Source organism: Dermacentor andersoni, chromosome 8 (assembly GCF_023375885.2).
Source record: "Dermacentor andersoni chromosome 8, qqDerAnde1_hic_scaffold, whole genome shotgun sequence".
Lineage (NCBI taxonomy): Eukaryota > Metazoa > Arthropoda > Arachnida > Ixodida > Ixodidae > Dermacentor > Dermacentor andersoni.
Genome location: NC_092821.1, coordinates 117,095,115 through 117,115,071, shown reverse-complemented (window position 1 = coordinate 117,115,071; position 19,957 = coordinate 117,095,115). Strand labels below are relative to the sequence as shown.

The 19,957-nt window shown below is 47.0% G+C and overlaps 1 protein-coding gene and 1 long non-coding RNA gene across 2 annotated transcripts in view; one reads left to right on the top strand and one right to left on the bottom strand.

The window, feature by feature from the left end:
• Positions 1-19,957, top strand: part of LOC129384331 (uncharacterized) — a 119,505-nt gene that overhangs the window by 42,144 nt on the left and 57,404 nt on the right. The window lies entirely within an intron of this gene.
• LOC129384330 (uncharacterized) overlaps positions 1-19,957 on the bottom strand; it is a 463,248-nt gene that overhangs the window by 421,128 nt on the left and 22,163 nt on the right. Inside the window, exons 5-7 of the transcript XR_011896111.1 lie at positions 18,096-18,242; positions 12,801-12,937; positions 6,831-6,977 (exon numbers count right to left, since the gene is read on the bottom strand). The gene's annotated coding sequence lies outside the window, so the exon portion shown is untranslated. The remainder of the gene's footprint in view (positions 1-6,830; positions 6,978-12,800; positions 12,938-18,095; positions 18,243-19,957) is intronic.

The following is a 19,957-nucleotide window of genomic DNA, read 5'->3' as shown; positions in this document are numbered from 1 at the left end:
TTACAACTTGCCACAAAATATCTCAAGGACAAGTGTGCCGTAAGCACATGTAAAAGGACCCACTGTAAGTGAAACATGACTCGTTGTAACCGAAAGAAAGAAACGCTACATGACTAAGCTGCCCAAAGCACTTTATGAGACTACAAGTCAAACTCGGGGGTTGCCATGCGAGCTTACACTGTGCAACAGAAAACCAAGACTTCTATTATTCAGTCTGCTTCTGCAATCCTTGAACACAATTTGCCATAATTTGTTTAGCAGACCGATAACATCAACACGATTAACAGTTCGTTAATGCGGAATGTTAGGTTAGTTTCGAATATTTCAAATACAAATAAAGTGGAGGAATACGATTATATGATTGGTCATATTCTCAGACCCCAGCTGAGAAGTTTTGGCATCTAGAATTACCAGGGTTATTGTAAGTTTGAGTGATAATGCGTGTAACAGGTGGTTGGCAGTTGTGTCACTTTGTTCTGGCGCATTCGCTCGGTGAAAAGCTTGCGGGTTTAATATCAACATTAAAAATCTTTGTGTGACTAGAAATCATTCTCCACACAGCTGGTTTCTCGCAACGCTATGAGCTTACATTCCGTAGCAACATACAGACTCTGTCAGAGTGATCCGGTTCATTTCGACGAACTCGAAATTCATTAACGTGTCCCCAAAGTGTCATAGTAAACAAGTGTTTTCTCCCGGGATGTTGTGCTCGTTAATGAGGTCGTCTTCATTTAGCCAGCATTCTAATGTGGCGGCCACGGATGCAACACGGACAAGTGACCTCATTTTCTGTCACAACAGAATAGAAAAAACACTGGGCCACAGCGCATCGAAGATACTTGCATTCAGAGGCCCACTGTTAGCCAAAATTTTATAACATAAATGCAACACATAATTGTCTACATATATATCATCAGTCAAAACCTGCTATTTCAAGTTATCGCTTACTCGAACGAAAGTTGCAACGCACCGACGAAAATTCCACGCATTGCCATGGAATCACAACTCACTTATCGCGAACTGGAATGCATACCGCGTTGGTTCATTCAACACCCCCCCCCCCCTCCCCAATTGAGCCCTCATGCCAGCAGCGGTTACTACAAAAGCTTCAATACATTAAATTTTGCAGACGATGCTGCTGCTTCGTTCATAAGTGACGCTGTTATATTGAGATTGATTTCTATCCTTTAGTGGCCCACGTTTCGTGCAGCAGCGATTTCATTCGTTCCCGCAGATTTAATGTCATGTCACGTTGAAGCAGCTTTTACACCTATCAGATCTCAACGCATCACAGGGGCCGAGTCTTGTTCGACCTGAACAAACAACAATCACTTGTAAGAATGAAAAAGACTAATTCACTGTGCCACCGTTTCTCGAATCGATATTTAGTATAAATTATATGTATGGGACTGGGTGATCATATACATGGGCGCGTGCTCTTTCAGGTACATCACCGTTGTATTCTTAACAGGAAATGTGGTTCGCGCAGTCGAGCTGTAGAGTGTGTACAGGGCTCGGCAGTCACCCACCTTCGTACGCAACTGAAAGCGTGAATGAATCATTTTACAAAATGTTACATTACCGCCGTGTATCTGCAGTCATATAGGCGAGTGTTTTAAATGCTGCGACAAATTAAAAAAAGAGGCTTCAAAGGTATCATCGTGTCGTCAGTGCAAATCATCGGAGGTGAAGTACATATACTTGGTCGCTAATATCACAAGGCGGAGTAAGAAATTCCGAGGACGCTGAAGCTTCGCCTTCAAAAGTGGAGCGCGATGGCATTCAAAGATCCCTGACTGCTTCTCACGCTTCCCGGCAACTGCAGCTTACGTAACCGTAATGTTTACCAGGAAACGCTGGCGACGAACGCTATGCACAGACGCGAGCTTTCTGCTAGAAACGCGGCCTCTTGCCTGGGCCACGATGCGGCGGAGGCGAGTGCCATCTATGGATGTTCGAAAGAACCGGGCAGGCCAATTTAAAGCCGTAGAGATTCGCTCGCGCAAATTTGGGAGGCCATGGCGGCTCTTTGAATAATTAAAACGCACAAAAATGGGATTGGGTGTTTTTTTTTTTAGTTTTCGCGTAACATAATTATATTTTCTCTTATACTCAAATTACAATCCAACGCTATCATGTCTGTAGGTTGTGTGAAAGTCGTACTTTACGATTTTTCTAAGCATTTTACTTTAAGAAGTTCGATCAGTTGAGTGATTTTCTCGAGTCACAAGGAGGGCCTAAGAAGTTGGGTATGCGTAGTATGAAATTATTTTTGCCGAAGCGATGTGTAACCCGGGATGCGGGACCCCAGACGGTCAAGCCAGATTTCCTGCGACACGGCGCCTTTAATGGTGTCGTGATGAAATTGATAGCCCGTTTGTTAGAACTCAGTGGTGAGAGTGGTACAAATGCAGATCCGCTTTTCTCGTCACACAGAAATGCCCCGTGAAAGAAAGAACGCCCAAATTTCTATTGCTGCATCTCACGGCAGAGATCGGACGCAGACAAGTTTTGGCTGGCAAGCATATTCCGCCGCGTGCTATTGTCGGTACCTGCCGTGACAGGCCACCATCAAAACTCGTGCCGCGCATCGTCGTGGGGCACTACACCTGGCTGCGCGGAGTTGAGCAAGCGCCGCCATGTTTATGCATGCTTACAGAACTGCCAGACGAGATTCTGTTAAAAAATTGAATTATGGGGTTTTACGTGCCAAAACCACTTTCTGATTATGAGGCACGCCGTAGTGGAGGACTCCGGAAATTTCGACCACCTGGGGTTCTTTAACGTGCACCTAAATCTAAGTACACGGGTGTTTTCGCATTTCGCCCCCATCGAAATGCGGCCGCCGTGGCCAGGATTCGATCCCGCGACTTCGTGCTCAGCAGCCCAACACCATAGCCACTGAGCAACCACGGCGGGTCGAGACTCTGTGGGAATATTTTATGTATTTATATTTATATAAACATACACCTTCTGAGATAGACTAAAGACGTCACAACGCCAGCGAGCGGTAGAGGCAGCGTTTGTTTTCGAGTTCGGGTATAAAAAAATTACCGACGATTACGTTACTTCCTAATGCGAAATTTGAGCGCAGCAAATAAGCTGTTTCACCTTTTCGATAGATTGAGGAAAACAAATCGAGCAACACATGTATGCGCTATCACAGAATTTTTTTTTCTATTTTTCACACGTATTCCTTTAACAAAGACTCCACTAACAGTTCTTGACAGTCATGAAGGAAGCTTTGTGGTCGGAGAAATAGACTGATATATGTTCGACTTGGTACACCAATGCTTGATTCTCAAAGACGAGATCTATACCCTTAATGCCATATTGGCCTCCGCCGTGCATCAGTCGTCGCACTTGCATGAATGGGATTCGCGGAGATACGAGTCTTACACTCACCGCATTAAGTTGTGGAAGGTGCGCTGGCCTCGAGGGATATTTGTAACCGTTTGTTGTCGAAAAATGAGGAATGTCACCTTTCCGCACAGATTGCATGCATGAAGAACACAGTCTGAATTGACACAAGTCCGAGTTGGGAAACGCACACCGGAGATTCTCACGGAACGTATCCGGAAGCGGTTTCACGTCATTTTGGAACCAGAGGCGATCACACACTGAACACACACTTCCAAACGGATTGTCTGTAAACTGTCGCCGGAAAGCATTTATTGCACCCTGACTGTTTGCGAGCCTTTGTTTGCGTTTTTTTCCAGTAACCAGTACTCACGTACGGGGCAGAAACCTGGAGGCTTACGAAAAGGGTTCTACTTAAATTGAGGACGACGCAACGAGCTATGGAAAGAAAAATGATAGGTGTAACGTTAAGGGATAAGAAAAGAGCAGATTGGGTGAGGGAACAAACGCGCGTTAATGACATCTTAGTTGAAATCAAGAAAAAGAAATGGGCATGGGCAGGACATGTAATGAGGAGGGAAGATAACCGATGGTCATTAAGGGTTACGGACTGGATTCCGAGGGAAGGGAAGCGTAGCAGGGGGCGACAGAAAGTTAGGTGGGCAGATGAGATTAGGAAGTTTGGAGGGTCAACATGGCCACAATTAGTACATGACCGGGGTAGTTGGAGAAGTATGGGAGAGGCCTTTGCCCTGCAGTGGGCGTAATCAGGCTGATGATGATGATGATGATGTTTGCGTTTGGCCTCGGCCTCGGCCGCGCGAACGGTAGAGTCTTCTCTGCGACGGCGATGAGCTTCTGCTTCAGCCTCGCTTACTGCTGGTTGCTCTCGACGGCGGCGATGAGCCTCCGCTTCGGCGGTGCGAACGGCAGGGTCTTCTCGGCGGCGGCGATGAGCTTCTGCTTCAGCCTCGCTTACTGCTGGTTGCTCTCGACGGCGGCGATGAGCCTCCGCTTCGGCGGCGCGAACTGCAGGGTCTTCTCGGCGGCGGCGATGAGCTTCTGCTTCAGCCTCGCTTACTGCTGGTTGCTCTCGACGGCGGCGATGAGCCTCCGCTTCGGCGGCGCGAACGGCAGGGTCTTCTCGGCGGCGGCGCTTAGCCTCTGTTTCGGCGACGCGTACTCCTGGATCATCTCGACGGCGGCGACGGTAAGCTTCTGCTTCGGCGGCACGCACCTCTGGATTCTGACGGCGACGGCGCTGGGCCTCTGCTCTGGCAGCTCGTTTAGCAGCGGCAGCAGCAGCAGCAGACGGAGGACTTCCATCGGTCGTCTCGCTCATGGCTCAGAAAGAACTGGCAGATAATTTCGCAGTGGCGAACGGCAGCGGCAATTTCGGCTCGGGCGGTGCACATATACAGATCCGCCGCCACCGATCTGGCTCTCTGATTGCCACCGCACAGGGGTTGCATTGGAGGAGGAGCGAAGAAAGGAATTAAGTTCGAGCCGGCGCTTTGACAACCGGAGACTCGCAGGAAGAGGGGGGAGGGGGGCGGCGTGTACACCCAGCGGCAAACGATGGGGGCAGAAGCGCGCGCAGCAAGCGGACAACACGATAAAGGGAGGAGGGAAGAGATAGCAGCGACTGACTGATGCCGCTGACGCCGATAGTGAGTCAACCCCAGCTGCGGAGTTGGTTTCAGGGACAACGCCGCCGATGCCGACACAAACAATATGATACCCTCGCTTCCGCAGCGCCAAGAACCAGGTCTAGCCGTGGGAAGGTGGTCACGTATTCGTCGACGTGCCGGGGCCTACGTGAAGTAACCGGCGCGTCGGCCAACTGAAGAGCACCCTATCCGTCACACAAGAACAGGGGGGGGGGGGGGGGGGGACCCTTTTCTCCTCTTTCTGCATGGCGGCGACGGTGTTCTATGCAGTCACGTTATCTTGACTCTCTAGCGGCGTCAGCGGCATCCAGCGGTATCAGTCGGTCGCTGCTAGCGCTGGGGGGATGAAAGGGGGGCGGAGCTGGTTACGAGGCCGACGACAACGCCGACGACGACGCGAAACCCAGGAACGGACGCCAAAGAGCTGCGCTCTAAGAAAGCAGATATCTTGGCCGAAAAACGAAGTATCGATTGCGATATCAAATCAATAGGGAGCTGCACGAAGTGTGGATTGAGGATTTATCGCCCGTAAAAAGTTGTAAGTATAGGCATGACTAAATTAATAAGCCTGGTGTAACGCGCACACAAGCAAACACGAACAAACCTTACTGAATGACCACGGAAACACCCTGTAAAAACGTCGGAGTGACGAAGCGTGGCAGAAGCGGCGTGCCAATGTACCTTCGTGCTGTCGCTCGCATAAACACGATCTGAGACGTAAAAACACAGCGAGCGGCGGACTATCTGCCCATCCCGAACGGCTTTCAAGAAACTGCGGCTCGTAATAGGCGCAACCCACCCTCCCTGCCCTTCCCTGGAGCCTAGCGCGCGACGGAAGGCGGTACGCTTCCGTCACGCTCCGAGTGCATTGTATTGCACTTGTTTATATGGAACACCGAAGCAACGGCGATGTCTACTTCTGCAAGGTCCTTATAACCTTTTCCTTCGTATTTCCAGTGCAAAATTTTCGCGGGGCTCCTATGCATAAGTACTATCTGGATTTTTATTGCGAAGCAATACTACTTTAGGTCGCACTTCAGCCCGTTCCGTGGCGAGGCGGTGGTAGGCACCATTGACCTTTAGCGTGACCTCGCTGCGTGACGTCACACCAAGTGACCTAGAGTGACGTCACACCAGCTGTGTAAAAACGGGGCCCCATCTCACGCCGTCGCGACGCGTGGCGATAGCCACCAACGGCGGCCTAACTCCCGCGCCTCTCACCAGGAGCGCTCCGGTCACAGTGGGCATATCTTACGACGCGGAGAAAATGGAGTGTTACCGCACCGTCGGCCAATCGATACTGGAAGATGTTGTAATGGGCACCATGGTGAGGGAAATGTTTGTCGGCATACACGGATTCGACGGATGACTTCCTCTTAGATGATTCACTGTAAGCCATAACACTAGCATAACCCAAGACTACCACCAGCCATACTACCAGCTGATCCGAGGATAACACTATTGCTTCGCAATCACCAGGCTTAACCAAGCTAAGCCACGGCCGCTTTTTCTCTTCCATTCAAAATTGTAACAGTTGGCCTTTACCTATAGCTCATTCAGCAGTCCTAATTATGTCTAGGAATTCTCACCTATTTGTAAATAATGAAGACGTTATGTAAATATTAAGCTTCAAAATACATACCTCTAAAATTTGGCACTGACTATTCCACATAATTGAGAGCCGCATCTCTTATTAAATATGTAAATGTTCATTTTTGTAATGTTTGAGTTTTCAAAGACAATGTCTCTTGGAGCGTCTGAAGTGAAGAAGCTGTGGAGAAGCATGTAGCCACGACTCACCTTTATTTTGACGTCATCGAAGAAACGTGCGACATCGTATGTCATGCCACTTTTCGCCCTGAGGCCCAGGTTATAGATTCTCTTCCTGGTGGCTTTGATATCCTGCCACATTTTCGCCCACGCTTTTACGCTTTCCTTAATGAATTCCTGCGGTAGAAGCAAAGTTTTGGGCTTGTGAAATCAAACTTGCTAACTTTGGACGGCCTCAGGGAGGATCACCATCCTTTTTTTGGGAAATTGGCCTATAGAAACTTTCTCACACTATGTCTGCAGGTTTGCATTCGGAGCAGAAGTACAGGGTATACTTTTCCTTATCTGCGCAAACTAATTGCTAGTGCTTCGGACAACTCACATCAAGGCTCTTTCCGCCAGCTTGGACGCCTTTTCAAGGCCCTTGGCACCTTTGCTGATCTCATTCTGAAAAATTCTGAAATTGCGCCTTTGACGTAATCTGCATTATCAGTGTAGGGTGCGTTTCATTCATGAGCACCCAAGCTTGCGTTGCCCTCATACGACCTTTATTAGCAATTATTTAGCTCTACACTTCCTGCAGAAGAAGTAAAAGATCACAACAGAGTCACAAGAGTCACAAAGAGAGTCACAAGCAACATACTTTCAAATAACAATGACTTTTTTCAGAAGCTTTGCTGACGCCGAATTCGCCTGCTTTAGCAACTATACGGAATAAACTTACTGGAAGCAATTTCCCCACTGAAAGACTGCGCCTTGTAGGCAAAAATTAAGCCAGTGCACGGGCCATCACATTTTCTTTCTTTAATGCATTATACTGCCATTTAACTCGGGCGCATATTTCAATACAATTAAGGCTTTTCTCGGCAACTGTGTCTGTTTAAGAACATCACGTAACATTCGCAACATTCTACAATGGGTTCAAATTCGTAGATTACGAAAAATTTGCAGAGTTGGCACGTACGTCCAATGCTACATTCAATTAGTCATTTTGGAGCACTCCAGAGCACTCTGGCAGCGCGAATTCCATTCGGCTGGGCTAAATCACGCGATAGCATTCAGCTGAATTTCTCAGAGCCCCTTGCTCAGACCACTCGGAGCTGCTCTCCCCGTCAACCTGGCAATTCCGCCGTCAAGGAATGGCGGAATTCCAATCACGTGGCTCATGTCGGCCCCGTTGTTGGCGTGGTGTCACCCATGCGGCTGACTGGTTGCCATGAATGGCCGTCGCAAGCCCACCTTGCCTGTTTGGCACAGACGACGCGCAGGTATCTTTCCTATTCCAACATCAAATTTCTCTCGCGAACTGCTGCACATTCGGCTCGGTCACACCCTTCTCTGCCTCCAATGAGGAGCGGCCTCCACATCGTTGAAATATAGCAGAGTGCGTCAGGGACCGGCCGAATGTATCATAAATGATTGGAGCTTCCAATTCTCTTCTCTACATTGCCGCAGATACAAATTTATCTCTGGCGGCGTTCTATTGGATATAATCAACTGCATGCAGCGTTGGGATTGTAGCCCTTTCGCTTGTTTGCTTTCGTTCATCCAAGCCCAATGATGCGCATTTGCCTAATTGGGTTGATTACTGAAGCTAACGCAAGAAATGAAGTTCACTGATTGTAGTTTTCAATTATGCTTCGAAGTGCTGTCAGAACGTCGGTATTTGTTACTTGACAAACGGTAACAATGATGGTGACTAACCTCACGCTGACAACGAAGGAGTAGCGCCGAAATAGGACGTAGCTAGCACATTTTCGAGCTTTGCTTGCTGCCACGTAGATTAAAAAGCGAACAAGCATTTCTAAGAAAGAAAAAGAAGTCACTGGAGGCGGCATATTTATCTTATATTCATTGTCAGCAAATGTAACTCCCGTTCTTGATGGCACTGTTCTTCTACGAATAGGATACTGCATATTGCAACAGTCTTCAATGCACCGCAACCACCAATGCTAGACGATCTGCCTCTCTCGGTCTTTCTCAATTAAATTGACTATGGACAGCTGTTCCCGACTTTCTCATTAATATGCAAACTCTATGTTCTCCATATACAGGTCATCTTAGGGAATGAAACAGCAATGCCGCACACCGTAAACTATCACAACCTTCTAAGAATAGGGTAAAGTGAAACGCTGCTTTTTTAAAATGCAATTCATACGGAGAGAATGTTATGTTTGCTGAAAAAGGGTTCAGCAATCACGGACGATAAGATTCGTGGCCACTATAGCCTGCAAAAACATAATTGTATACATTTAATGCCACTACTTATATGACGAGTGTTAAAACTCGTAACTACGCATTTAAAACAACAAACCTGAGGCAGTTGCTCGGGATAAAGCTGGTTTTAAAAAAATTGCTACAGTAGAACCTCCAGTAGCTCAACAGCAGGACTCGCGCCATCTTTCGCCCCCCCCCCCCCCCCCTCCCGCGTTCACTTTTGAAACAGAGTGTAGTCGGTGTCCGCATTCAGGTCAAATGCTTTTGTTCTGTGAATGTCAATACTAGGCTTATTAGCACTCCATGAAAGTAAATTTTCTTGATTAGTCTTGACGGTGCGACCTACGGAAAATATGGCAACGCTATCAGGATTGATCTTAATGTCGGCAACGCCAAAATAAACGTGAATGAGTTTCTATACAAGAAAATTATGCATCCTAAACGACTGCAACAAAAGTGTTTGTTTTCTTCACTACAAGCTCATGTTTTATTGTGCCCTCCAAGGCCGTCCAGTTCCGGCTTCATTCTCTGGCATCATTTTCATTCAGCTATGTTTAAGAGATCGTTGATAGGCATCTATGACGCGCATAGGCGAGCGCACAAAGCCCACACAGGAAAAAATTGCAGCAGGAGTCACCATACTGTCCACATAAATTCTTTTAGCGTTCATGCAGTGCAGAGACATGCTGTGCTGCTGAACACAATTAAGAATTTAGGCCAGGATTCATCTGATAGTTTTACCATAGAATACCTCATAAGAAATATTTAATAGTTTCTTTGCCATTACGAATAGCGTGCAGAAATACGATTATATGATTAGGAATATTCTCAAACCCCAGCAGAAGTTCTGGTACCTAGAATTATGATGCTGATGGTTGAGGGACAACGTGTATAACACGGGCAGCTTCATTTATTTATTTATTTTTTTTTACTTATTTATCTGTTTATTTATCTATTTATTTATTTATTTATTTATACAAAATACCTCTAAAGGTCCTTTGGATGAGGGTATGACATAGCGTGGAGGAGAGGGAAGGGGATAAATTTTTCTAAAAACCTAACAAACGCTCCAATATGCACAAACGCGACTCTGGGTAGTAAAATGAAACGAAAATAGCGCATAATTCAAACAAATTTGAATATCATCATCATCATCATCATCATCATCATCATCAGCCTAGTTACGCCCACTGCAGGGCAAAGGCTTCTCCCAGACTTTTCCAACCACCCCGGTCATGTACTAATTATTGCCACGTCGTCCCTGCAAACTTCTTAATCTCATCCGCCCACCTAATTCTCTGCCGCCACCTCCTACGCTTCCCTTCCCTCGGAATCCAGTGCGTAACCCTTAATGACCATGGGTTATCTTCCCTCCTCATTACATGTCCTGCCCATGCCCATTTCTTTTCTTGATTTCAACTAAGATGTCATTAACTCGCGTTTGTTCCCACACCCAATCTGCTCTTTTCTGCTGTTGATGATTGAGAATATGCCTGCCAAACGCACCCCAGCCCATTCTTATTCTGATTATTTCCGTCTCATGATCCCGATCCGCCGTCACTACCTGCCCTAAGTAGATGTATTCCCTTACCACTTTCAGTGCCTCGCTACCTATTGTAAATTGCTGTTCTCTTCCGAGGCTGTTAAACATTACTTTAGTTTCCTGCAGACTAATTTTTAGACCCAATCTTCTGCTTTGCCTCTCCAGGTCAGTGAGTATGCATTGCAATTGGTCCCCTGAGTTACTAAGCAAGGCAATATCAGCGAATCGCCAGTTACCAAGGTATTCTCCATTAACTTTTATCCGCAATTCTTCCCAATCCAGGTCTCCGAATACCTCCTGTAAACACGCTGTGAAGAGCATTGGAGAGATCGTATCTCCCTGCCTGACACCTTTCTTTATTGGGATATTGTTGCTTTCTTTGTGGAGGACTACGGTGGCTGTGGAGCCGCTGTAGATATCTCAAATTTTTACATACGGCTCGTATACACCCTGATTCCGTAATGCCTCCGTGGCTGCTGAGGTTTCGACAGAATCAAACGCTTTCTCGTAATCAATGAAAGCTATATATAAGGGTTGGTTATATACCACCCATTTCTTATCACCTGATTGATAGTGTGAATATGCTCTATTGATGAGTAGCCTTTACGAAATCCTGCCTGTTGCTTTGCTTGACAGAAGCTGTTCCTGATTCTATTTGCGATTACCTCAGTAAATAGTTTGTAGGCAGCTGACAGTAAGCTGATCGGTCTATAATTTTTCAAGTCTTTAGAGCCGCTATCTTATGGATTAGGATTATGTTAGCGTTTTTCCGAGATTCCGGTACGCTCGAGGTCATGAGCCATTGCGTATACTAGGTGGTCAGTTTCTCAAGAACAATCTGCCCACCATCCTTCAACAAATCTGCTGTTACCTGATCCTCCCCAGCTGCCTTCCCCCTTTGCATAGCTCCCATGGCGTTCTTTACTGCTTCCGGCATTACCTGGGGGATATCGAATTGCTCTAGACTATTCTCTCTTCCATTATCGTCGTGGGTGCCACTGGTACTGTATAAATCTCTATTGCTCACTCACTTGAACAATTTCATCTATGTTAGTAATGATCTTCCCGGCTTTGTCTCTTAACGCATACATCCGATTCTTGCCAATTCCTAGTTTCTTCTTCACTGCTTTTAGGCTTCCTCCGTTTCTGAGAGCAAGTTCAATTCTATCCATATCATGCTTCCTTATGTCAGCTGTCTTACGCTTGTTGATTAACTTCGAAAGTTCTGCCAGTTCTATTCTAGCTGTAGGAAAAGAGGTTTCCATACATTGGCGTTTCTTGATCTGATCGTTCGTCTCCTGGGATAGCTTACTGGTATCCTGTCTAACGGAGTTACCACCGACTTCTATTGCACACTCCTTAATGATGCCCACAAGATTGTCGTTCATGCTTCAACACTAATATCCGCTTCCTGAGTTAATGTCGAATAGCTGTTCTGTAGCGTGATCTGAAATTCCCCTATTTTTCCTTTTACCGCTAACTCATTGATCGGCTTCTTATGTGCCAGTTCCTTCCGTTCCCGCCTCAGGTCTAGGCTAATTTGAGTTCTGTTTGTGCCTGTTATTAGGTTCACAACAAGAGCTGCCCTCTTATTAATGCTATAGAATTCATGTGTGTTACCAGCTATATTCTTAATTATCAGGAATCCTACTCCGAGTTCTTGTCTCTCCGATAAGCCCCCGTAGCACAGGACGTGTCCACATTTTAGCACTGTATATGCATCTTTTGGCCTCCTAACTTCACTGAGTCCTATTATATCCCATTTACTGCCTGCTAATTCCTCCAATAGCACTGCTAGACTCCCGTCACTAGACAAAGTTCTAGCGTTAAACGTTGCCAGGTGCATATTCCAATGGCGGCCTGTCCGGGCCCACGAACCTTAGCACCCTCTCCTGCGTCCCAGGTCTGACCATCGCCGTGGTCACTTGCTTCGCAGCTGCTGGCGACTGACGGTTTAATTGCTGTATTCATATAGGAGGTTGTTATACTTTAGGTGAAATACTGCGAAGACTGAAAGCTTCGTCGAATTTGTATAACCTTATGTTTAATTGCCCAAACAGAAACAATCGCCGGCAGGAAGGTGAGGAGGGCAATCGTCCTGTGTTCTCTTCACCTCGCGCCACACATTTTCTTGGCGCCGTGCCCAACTTAACCTGAGAGAAATGCCGTTGAATGCAAGGCACTTTTATACATCGGGTTTCTTTGCCAAATCCTAACGTTAGTAGGAAGGACACGCTCACCCTTCTGTGGCCCAGTCTTTCCTGGAATGTCGTGGCTGAACTGCAGCCCGTGCGAATTGCACAGCGAGAGTCAGTGCCATGATAGAAGCAGGCAATCCCAAGATGAGATGCCATGCACAGCTCGACCAGTACGTGGCCTGGATCAGAAAGTTGAGAATTCGACCACCATGAGATTGTTTCATTGATTTTTGGCGTTCATTTGTTTTTCGTTTGTTTGTGGCTTTAGATCTACATTCGGTACGAGCGAAGTCTTGGGCCTGTTAGTAAATGGTCAACTGAGATGAACACCAGAGATAGAAATGCATACGCAAGAAACCCGCAGTACACAGGATGATTTTTCCGCTAACTTTACTGTTGACATATATACGCAATCTTTCCTCAAGCCTACTCGCCAGCACAAAGCATCACTACATCCAGTGTGCTTCAGGCACATTATGATTAAAACGTACTATTACACTCATGGTTCCATATACAATGCATGGGTCATTGTGTTACTTTATCTGGAAGGCTTCAATTATTCCCAGACAATTTGAATTTTTTTTTAACGAAGACCAGTTACACTGCTACCTAGTGGAACTAGGCCACCTACTGAAAGGTGCAAGGCCCGATAGATTGCCCCTGATTGACAGGCACATGTTTACAGGTTTACATCGGTAGCACTGACTTCTTGGCATACGTAGTAGCGCTGACACAATGTATAAGACAGAACTTACGTGGCAACCGATGTTGGCTACAAGCTATTACTGCAGATTTGTCCTGGAATGGCTCAGGCCGTGAATGACGATGCTTTCTGTCAAGCAGTTACACCTTGCGCGCCCCAAGTTGGATAATTTGGGACGCTCAAGGTAGAACTACCTGGTGGAACTCAAGGACAGCGACTGCATGCGACGGCACTGTCCCTGATTGAAGAAACAGTAAAAACGGAACCTCACCAGAGGACCGTCGTTTCAATCGGCCGCGCCGAAACTCGAAATGATAGATATATTTTTGAGGCCTTCCAATATATTAAGCACATTCACACATACTGACCAGCATACCGTCATTCACGCTAAAGGTATATTACGGAGGGAGTACAATTATTTCCCAATACAAATCCCATACGAAATTTAATACCGAATGTCCAATGGCAAAGCACACGCGTAGGCTCACGTACGACAGGAACTCACAGCACCGACACCAACGGCATGAAGTAACTCACCGCCTATTCCACGAGAGGTAATAGCGTCGTTCCACGAAAACAAACTGATTTCTCCATTACAATATGTTACAATACCTACATACAGTACATACCTCGCGACAGACATCAGCGCTGTGTCTGTCGTCATCACTACATGCCTGTCTTCTTCGCTAATTCAATTCTATTCAACATACGTATTGGTGGTTAAGAAGAGCTGACTTGTAAAGCATTTATGCCTCTGAGAGCTCAATTATGTGGGCGCTTTCCAAGTCGGCAGCTCTGCCTATGGGCCTGAGGACTATTTCGACGATACCCTTAACATAAAATGCAAGATACAGCCAGTAGGATGTACGGAAAAAATACGGAAAGCTGGCAGACAAGGCACATCAAAGTCGTCTCATAACACCCGCAGCAGATCCACTTTCCTTTTTGGAGGAATTGCTACGTACACATATCTCTAGCATGTGACTGTGCTGCTGTTTCGCTACAATCCTATCTAAACATGATACACCGCACTCATCACACATATTGATAACCTTGTATGATAATAAGACAACACACAAAGCATAAATTTTAGGGATGCTTTCGAAACAACATATTGTTACGAAAAATTACAACGAAATGATTTCATTTAGAGGAGAAGCACGATAGTAATAGTCCAGTCCAGCCACCAAAGCTGTTCATTCTCTTCCTCCTCTCTTCTTGCGGCGAAAGCTCTACAGATTCCTAAACATTTACTTACATGCTTGGGCTATAACAATTTCCACATGTGGCGTAGTGCCACTGCAAGAAGACGTCTGGGACAGTTTTTAAAACCCCAACTGCGAAATCCACTCTGGCTAAATTTTGACTTATGTACTAATTAAGTAGTAATCATAATCTGCAATTTCTTAACAGCTTCCAAATGGTGCCTCAGCAAATGATCCGCGCATGTGGTTAACGAATATGAGGTAAATCTCGGACATGTCCTCCGGAGATTTTCAGTGTGCCACGAGCGTCACAGAATGTTGAAATGAAAGTCGTGTCCAGGAGGGGCGCTGGTTTTGCATTTTATCTTTAAATGAGTAACCAATTGTACAGTACGCTTCCTCAATAAGGAAAACCATCCGTCTGTCCGTCCCTCTGTTCGTCCACCCCGTAAGACCACCGCTTTTCAGAGAGGAACCGTAGCACCGAGTGAATTCACCTTCGTGCTGCCTATCGCAGTCAGCATTCGCCGCAATCGGCCGCCATCGCAGATCACTTTCAATATAGGGGCCAGTGTGCACACGCACCTATCGGCCCTCGAGGAACATTGTTACCATCGCAGATCATTTCCAATATAGGGCCTGATCGGCCGCACCTTATGCAGCCACCGCAGGGGGTCGGTTTATCACGGTTGAAGATGGTTCTATGCATATGGGTGAGCCGCTAAATATCGATAACGGCTGATAATAATCGCAATGCCATCACCCCACATTATGCCGCAACTGCAATAGATTGCTTGATCCATTAATTCAGTTCGTGTCGCCGCAGCGCTGTCGTTTGTACTAGTCGCATCAAATTCCACAACGTTGATAACTACACCGGGCTGCGCGGAGTTGAGCAAGCGCCGCAATGTTTATGCATGCTTACAGCAATGTTTATGCATGCTTACAGAACTGCCAGACGAGATCCTGTGGGAATATTTCATGTATTTATATTTATATAAACATACCTCTTCTGAGATAGACTAAAGACGTCATCACTGCCAGCGAGCGGTAGAGGCAGCGTTTGTTTTCGAGTTCTGGTATCAAAAAAAGCAGATATCCTGGCCAAAAATTGAAGTACCGATTGCCATATCAAATCAGTAGAGAACTGTACGACGTGAGGATTGAAGATTTACCGGCCGTGAAAAGTTGTAAATATAGGCCAGACTAAACTAATAAGCCTGGTGTCACGCGCACACAAGCAAACATGAACAAACCTTACTGAATGACCACGGAAACACCCTGTCAAAACGTTGGAGTGACGAAGCGCGGCAGAAGCCGCGTGCCAATGGTCCTTCGTGCTATCGCCCCCATCACCACGATCTGAGACGTAAAAACACAGCGAGCGGCGGACTATCTGCCCAGTCAAGACGGCTTTCAAGAAACTGCGGCTCGTAACAGGTGCGCCCCCCACCCTCACTGCCCTTCCCTGGAGCCTAGCGCGCGTCGCAAGGCGCTACGCTTCGCGCCCGTTTACCTCCCTTGCGTGCACGAGATGGAAACGCGATCGCAGGCTCACATTCGCACATGCACGGCACGGCGAGCGGCTACGATTGTATTGCACTTAGAGTTTATATGGAACACCGAAGCGAAGGCGATGTCTTAATCTGCAAGCTCCTCATAACCTTTTCCTTCGTATTTCCAGTGTAAAAGTTTGCATGGGGCTCCTGCGCATAAGTACTATCTGGATTCTTTTTAGAGCGCAGCTCTTTGGCGTCCGTTCCTGGGTTTCGCGTCGTCGTCGGCGTTGTCGTCGGCCTCGTAACCAGCTCCGCCCCCCTTTCATCCCCCCAGCGCTAGCAGCGACCGACTGATACCGCTGGATGCCGCTGACGCCGCTAGAGAGTCAAGATAACGTGACTGCATAGAACACCGTCGCCCCCATGCAGAAAGAGGAGGAAAGGGTCCCCCCCCCCTGTTCTTGTGTGGCGGATAGGGTGCTCTTCAGTTGCCGACGCGCCGGTTATTTCACGTAGGCCCCGGCACGTCGACGAATACGTGACCACCTTCCCACGGCTAGACCTGGTTCTTAGCGCTGCGGAAGCGAGGGTATCATTGTTTGTGTCGGCATCGGCGGCGTTGTCCCTGAAACCAACTCCGCAGCTGGGGTTGACTCACTATCGGCGTCAGCGGCATCAGTCAGTCGCTGCTATCTCTTCCCTCCTCCCTTTATCGTGTTGTCCGCTTGCTGCGCGCGCTTCTGCCCCCATCGTTTGCCGCTGGGTGTACACGCCGCCCCCCTCCCCCCTCTTCCTGCGAGTCTCCGGTTGTCAAAGCGCCGGCTCGAACTTAATTCCTTTCTTCGCTCCTCCTCCAATGCAACCCCTGTGCGGTGGCAATCAGAGAGCCAGATCGGTGGCGGCGGATCTGTATATGTGCACCGCCCGAGCCGAAATTGCCGCTGCCGTTCGCCCTGTGCGGTGGCAATCAGAGAGCCAGATCGGTGGCGGCGGATCTGTATATGTGCACCGCCCGAGCCGAAATTGCCGCTGCCGTTCGCCACTGCGAAATTATCTGCCAGTTCTTTCTGAGCCATGAGCGAGACGACCGATGGAAGTCCTCCGTCTGCTGCTGCTGCTGCTGCTGCTAAACGAGCTGCTAGAGCAGAGGCTCAGCGCCGTCGCCGTCAGAATCCAGAGGTGCGTGCCGCCGAAGCAGAAGCTTACCGTCGCCGCCGTCGAGATGATCCAGGAGTACGCGTCGCCGAAGCAGAGGCTAAGCGCCGCCGCCGAGAAGACCCTGCCGTTCGCGCCGCCGAAGCGGAGGCTCATCGCCGCCGTCGAGAGCAACCAGCAGTAAGCGAGGCTGAAGCAGAAGCTCATCGCCGCCGCCGAGAAGACCCTGCAGTTCGCGCCGCCGAAGCGGAGGCTCATCGCCGCCGTCGAGAGCAACCAGCAGTAAGCTAGGCTGAAGCAGAAGCTCATCACGGACAGGGAGCAGTACATTTCGATTCTCCGAACAGGTACACCTCATCCCACCGTCATGCTACCCCGTACAGTGCAGCAAAAGCGGGTTAATTACTTTAACCCATGGGTGGCGTCCGTTCTAGATTCAAACATGGATCTTCAGATCGTGATAGCGCATACATGTGTTTTTCTCTTCCAATCAAAATTGTCAAAGTTGGCCTTTACTTATAGATCATTCAGTAGTCCTAATTATGCCTAGGAATTCTCACCTATATGTAAATAATGACTACTTTATGTAAATAATAAGCTTTAAAATTTATACTTCAAAAATTTGATACTGACTATTCCCCATAAATGAGAGCCGCATCTCTTATTAAATGCATAAATGTTCATTCTTGTAATGTTTGACTTTTTCAAAGACCCATGTCTCTTGCAGCGTCTGCAGTGAAGAAGCTCTGTGGAGAAGCATGTAGCCACGACTCACCTTCATTTTGACGTCATCGAAGAAACGTGCGACATCGTATGTCATGCCACTTTTCGCACTGAGGCCCAGGTCACGGATTCTCTTCCTGGAGGCCTCGATATCCTGCCACATTTTCGCCCACGCTTTTAAGCTTTCCTTAATGAATTCCTGCGGTAGAAGCAAAATTTTGGGCTTGTGAAATCAAACATGCTAACTTTGGACGGCCTCAGAGAGGATCAACATACTTTTTGGCAAATTGGCCTATAGAAACAGTGTCACTGTGTCTGAAGATTTGCATTCGCAGCGAAAGTACAGCGGTTGCCACTGTTGTCATACAATTAAACCTAGCTGGCATTTGCGTAGTATATATATATATATATATATATATATATATATCGAAGAAACGTGCGACATCGTATGTCATGCCACTTTTCGCACTGCGGATATATATATGATGATGATATGTGGTTTTTAATGGCGCAAGGGCCAGTTATGGCCAAAGAGCGCCATGACAAATGGTAATTTAAAGAATTTATTCTGAATGGCGTGGACAGTGAATTTATTATGGTAGGTGTGACATGGCTGTATAAGGGCCTAAAACTTTCGCTCTAAATGACGTAAATATATAGCTAGTAAAATAATGACACTGATTAATTATGGATATGGACGATGGCAGTTGTGTTTTGATAAAAACATAAGACCAGACAACAGTTACACTCAATCATCAAGAGGGCCCTCGAATGCAAGGGCTGGTAATCACGTGTTAAAATTTCCTGGCCAAATTATTTTCAGAATGTCGGTTTCAGCTAAGAAATCTAAAACTATTTGCAGTTTAAAAAGCGGTTCATCACTAAGAAAAAATGCAGGGTGAAGTGGTATATTTTCCCGATATGCAGAATGGAAATACTTTTTCCTCTCTGTTTCTATTGCAGGGCACTGGATAAGAACATGGAGGACAGTCAGGCTATCGCCGCACCTACTACAAGTAGGAGGATCGCCGCCAGTCAATAGGTAGGAGTGAGTACTGTAAGTGTGTCCTATTCTTAAACGGCAAAGAAGTACTTCCTTGTACCGTGCTGTTTTGTCACTTATCCAATTCCGCAATGTTGGTTTTATAATGTGTAACTTATTCAATGTTTGTGTATCCCACTCTGCTTGCCAATGTTTCCTCAATTTACGGCGCAAAAAGGGCTTTAGGTCTGCGGCAGGAATAGGGATATTTCTATCTGTGTCGCTAAAACTCACTGACGTAGCGTTTTCATCAGCAGCTACGTTACCTTTTATACCTTTATGGCCAGGTACCCAGCATAGGATAATCGCTTGGTTGCAGATATATGCGGAGCACAACAAGCTATACAGCTCATTCAAAACGGGATTCTTATGCTTTCGTAAGCTAATAAGGGCTCTCACGACACTTAATGAGTCTGTAAAGACAATAGCCTTAGCGACATTTCTGCGCCTTATGTGTTTAACAGCCGAAAGTATACCGTATGCTTCTGCCGTAAAGATACTGGTGTGTGGGTTTAGTGGCCCTGATGTTGAAAATGAGGGTCCGAGAGCTGCGTAAGCAACACCAGCTGGAGACTTCGAAGCATCTGTGTAATATTCGTCACAGGAATACTTCTCTTTAAGTTCAAGAAAATGAGATTGTACGTGAGCCTCAGGTGCTTGTTTGGATATTTCTAAGAAAGAGATGTCACATCTTATAGTCTGCCACTCCCAAGGCGGTGGAAGCCGTGTAGGAGCGATTAGGACATTGTGTAAAAGAGGGATCCCTGTATTTTCTGAGAGTGCTTCCAACCGGAGGGACAGAGGAGGCCTAGTGGCCGGGCGGTTACGAAACAGCCTAGCAGTGGACAAGTCGAGTATAGTGGAATGACAAG